Consider the following 4,872-nt stretch of genomic DNA (forward strand, 5'->3'; position numbering starts at 1 on the left):
GGAGGGTATAGCTCAAGTGGTAGAATGCATGCTCAGTATGTACGAGATCCTGGATTCAATCCTCAGTACCTCCTCTAAAAATAAATAAACAAGTAAACCTAACAACCTCTCCCCCCCAAAATAAAAATAAAGCAGAAGCGGGGTGGGGGTATAGTTTAGTGATAGAGCATGTGCTTGGCAGGCAAGAGGCCCTAGGTTCAATCCTCAGTGCCTCAGCTAAGGGGAAAAAAATAAAAAATAAAATAAAAAGAGCATTTCATTTAACAAAAAAGGATAAAGTAGAACTCATAGTTATCTATCTTAAAACTTATTACAAAGAAATGGTAATCAAGAGAGGGTAGTACTGGCATAAGTTGGACATATAGATCAATGGAATAAAATTGAGAATTCATTAAAAAAATCCGCTTATCTATGAACAGCTGATTTTCAACAAGGATGCCAAGCCAGTTTAATGGGCAAAAGAATGGTCTTTTCAACAAATGTTGTTGGGGCAACTAGATAGCCACATGCAAAAGAGTGAAGAAAGTCGAAAACAACCCACAGAAATGGAGAAAGTGTTTGTAAATCATAAATCTGTTACGGAACTTGCATTCAGAATATATAAAGAATTCTTGCAATTCAACAACAAAAAGACTAACAACCCAATTCAAAAATGGGCAAAGGATCTGAAGAGCTATTTCTCCAAGGAGTATATTTAAAAGGAAACCAACACATGGAAAAATATTCAGTATCATTAGCCATCGGGAAATGCAAATCAAGCCCAAATCAGGTACCACTTTATATCCATTAGGGTGGTTAAAATTAAAAAGTCAGATAATAAATGCTGCCGTGGAAGTGGATAAATCTAAATTCTCATTGACTTCTGGTGGGAATGTAAAATGGTGCAGCCACTTTGGAGCACAGTCTGGCAGTTCCCCAAGTGATGAAAGACAAGAGTTACCATATAACCTAGCAATTTCCCTCCTACGTATATAGATTTCCAAGAGAAATGAAGATATATGTCCACACAAAAACATGTGTCCCTCCATGCCCCATGGGCTCTCAAACTTACTTCCTGGCAACTTGGATGTGACTCAGTCCTCAGGAATGGAGAAGGGTAACTACTCCCATTTGGAGATATTCTGGTGAGGGTCTTCCCACAGCCCAGCTGCTTGGGCCCAGGATCTCAGCAACAGTGAGATGATTTGTCCTCCCTCAAAGGTACCCTTTACCATCCTCTGTGGGTGGGAGGTCAGGTCAGAACCCTGGAGGGCCCAGAACCATGCTCTCTGCCTTCATCCCAGACCCAGCTGCTGAGCTGGCTCCTTCTTTCTCTAGGACCTTGGCTTCACCCTGCGATCTGACCTAAATAGAGAGCCCATGTCACTTTCCAGACACGTCTATGTACGTGTAAAGTTCAACAGTGGATCAGATGGGGCCTTGGTCTCCCCTCAAAAACAGAGAATGCCGGGGGACTCGGGAGAAGAGTCACCCAGTGCTCCATATCAGAATCTTAGATCTGGCCCAGACAAGGCTCTTCCCAAATGTCTTTATTACTGTCATTGTCATCACCATTGTCATTATTCCTGTTGTATAGGTCAGGAAACTGAGACCTAGAGTGAGGAAATGATCTGGCCAAGGTCCCAAAGGAAGTGTGAGTTGCACCACCACAGAGGAAGGCAGCTTAGTGCAAGTAGGAGAAAAAGGATGGGGCCTTTTCTCATGCTGTTCCCTCTGAGTGGAATGCTCTTCCTTGCATTGTCAACCAAGTGAACACCTAGTTATCCTCCAAAACTCAGTTCATCCCCTTCCAGGGTATCTTTCTGAATGGGCCATGCTCCTACAAGACAGAGCCCAACCCCTGCAGCCTCCTGCATGAGACCAGTCTTCCTAGCCTATTGTGTAAAAAGGGAACCTGAACTCTTTCCCAGAAACCTGGCCTGGCATTTCCAGCATCACTCCCCAGGCACAGGCTGAGACCCAGGTGGGCCTCCAGCTGGCCACACTGGGGCCAGAGCGCAGCCCTGCAGGAATGGAGATCATGGGGACTGAGGTGTGGGCGAGGCTCTGGGAGGCTTGGGGAGGGCCAGGAGCCTTATCCATATTTTGGTACGAGGGATACAGAGAGCCTGACAGGGGCTTGTCCTAGTCATACTGCAAGTCAGATTTCTCCAGTCCTTCAGGGTGGTGACTTTAGGCAGCTCCCATCCCAGGGACTGGTCTGGCAGAGGCTGGACACCAGCTCCTGGAGGCTTGCCCTGGCGCTGCCTCACCCCTCATCTACGCAGAAGTCCCTGCAGGAGGCGGGACCAGGCAGGAATGATAGGATTCTGACCACCTACCCACCTATTTGACTTTGCCGCTCTGAGACTCCTGTGTTGACCAGGTCTGCTCTGGGGGCTGCCTGGTCACCTAGGGAGCCTGAGAGCCCCAGTGCTCGTGCCACTACCTACCTTATCCAAGAGGAATTTATGGCCTAGTTCAGAGCTTCACTTCCTTGAGGCCTCAGATGGTTCTGGGGAGTAATGGAGTCTGGAGACTAAGGAGAAGGATGGCCTGGATGCTGACCCCTTGTGGGTAGGGAGGCTCAACACAGCCCTTTACCCTGCAAGCTTCCTGACACTTGCAGACCTGGTCTGTGGCCGGTGAGGACCTGTAGTCTGGGTGGGGGAGCACTGTGCACACTGACCAACACTAATGCCTAGAGTTTGGGCCCAAAGGACAGAGGGGTCCTATGCAGACATGTGAGGCCTATTTTTTTGAAGCAGAGAAAGGTTTATTGCTGGGCCAAGCAAGGCCCCCAAAGCCCTGAACCCCTCAAATGGTTTCAGCTGAGCATTTTTAAAGGCCAGCTGAGGGAGGGGTGTCCCAAAGTAGGTGATCAGCTGTGCACAATTCTCTGATGGGCTGAGGATGATTGGTCCTTAGGTGCCAGAAGGTCTGGGGGCTACGTGCTCATGATCATCAAGTAGTTAATTTCTTCCATTTGGTGGTGGTTTTTTACCATCTGAGAAACCAGCTCAGCAGTATGATTTAAAAGAAACCTGCACTTGTCAAAAAGTCCTTTTTATGAATCTTCTTGAAGGTGAAGACCCTGCCATCTCTCTGTGGGCTGTGCTACCTGAAGCTGTTGCAAAACTCCTGCACCCTGGCCTCTTGGAATCCCAGTTCCTCCATCCACATCAGCCCTTTAGACCCCAACTCTAGCAGATGGAAAGCTTGCTCTAGACATGAGGGCATATTCTGGAGGGGTAAGGACATGCAATTTGGAGGCCCAGAGACGTGAATCTGAGTCCTGGCTCTGTCCTTATTCTCTGTATGGCCACAGGCAAGGCACTTCTCCTCTCGGATTCTCAGTTTTTTCAACTGTAAAGTGGGGATCCACTCAGGACCCCAGAGGATTACTCAAAAGTCAGAGGACTATTCAGGACGAGAGAAACTCCTCAGGTCCAGAGACCTGAGGGAGAGGATGGATGTGAGTGAGCTTCAGCACAGCAGAGAGTTCAGGAAGACTTCTGGTGGTGGGGTCTGGCCAGCTGATTCCCTGGTGCCCTGGGCCCCAGCCAAGAACCCCCAGAATCAAAGAGGTCAGCTCAGGGTCAGTAGGGAGCGGCAACCCCACATCAAGTGAGCCTCTGGTGGGCAGTAATACCTCTAGGCGTGAGGGGGCTAGTGGGAAGGGAAGTCCAAGGGCCAGGGTGGAGGAAGGAGTGAAGTGCGGGCACCACTGTTCTCAGGTAACAGAGCTGGTGTCCCCATGCCAAGTGTCTCTCTGTTCTCAGAACACCTTTCCCAGGGCCTGGGCAAGCTGGGCTGGGAACCAAGTTCTGAGAGGCAGTGTGCACCTAAAATCCAAGAGGAGGAGCTGGAGGCAGTATCAGGACAAATTTGGATGATGGCTTCCCTGAGACCCGCAGGGAGGGCCAGAGACCCCCAGAGGGCACTCAGCCTGCCATTCAGGACAACGCAGGGCTCTATCTGCCCCCTCTTCTGGGTAGACGAGGGCCCAAGAGTTATTCTAAGGTGGAAGAGCCTTAAAATTATGACACTCCCTAAACATCCCCTAATCCCTCTATCTTTGAACCGTGGTCAAGGGAGCCATATGATGTTTTTAGACAGTGCAATTGAAGTCTGTGTCCATACCTATACCAGGGAGAAATTACTGAGCATTTGCTGTGTGTCAGGCACTATTCTCAGAACTTTCCAGCTAATTATTGTTCAGTCCTCACAGCGGATCCATGGGAAATAATATCATTGCACCCATTTTACAAGTGGGAAAACTAAGGCACAAAGAAGCTAACTAACTTGCTCAAAGATAAACACTAGTAAATTGCTAAACTGGATTGGAACCCTGCTAGTGAGGACATGTATATGTGAGACTGCCCATGTGTGTGAGTAACTAAGTTTTGCGCTGGGTATGTACACACTTGTCTGTGTCTTTTGGGAGCAGCTACGAGTCCCTTGTCCGGGGGCTAGCCCAGGTGTGCACATCTGATCCTGCAGTACCCCGTGGTGCTCACACACTCAAATGGCTCACAGGGCCTTTCCTGTGACCCTGCCATAGGGAGGCTCCCTGGGTCCACCAGCTCCCCACTTCAGGGCCTGGCCCATCTGAGTTTGTGGGTGCTCCCTGGCTCACTCCCCTCAGCTCCATGGCTGCTGAGCCCTCAGGGTGGGGCCCTCAGTGGGTAGAAGACATCATGGCGGGCAGGGGATGGGAGTTCCATAAGCAGTGGCCCAGGGAAGGGAGAATAGAGAGGCCAGAGGACTGGAATCCCAGGAGCACCTACCTTGTGCGAGCACTCCCCTGGGGCCAGGCCATTCCTCTCCCTCTCTGTGTGGAGAAAACCCTAGAAGCTGGGCGGTTTAGGGGGTGCGGGGGAGGGAGGGGGA

Source organism: Camelus bactrianus, chromosome 9, assembly GCF_048773025.1.
Source record: "Camelus bactrianus isolate YW-2024 breed Bactrian camel chromosome 9, ASM4877302v1, whole genome shotgun sequence".
In the NCBI taxonomy this organism is placed as follows: domain Eukaryota; kingdom Metazoa; phylum Chordata; class Mammalia; order Artiodactyla; family Camelidae; genus Camelus; species Camelus bactrianus.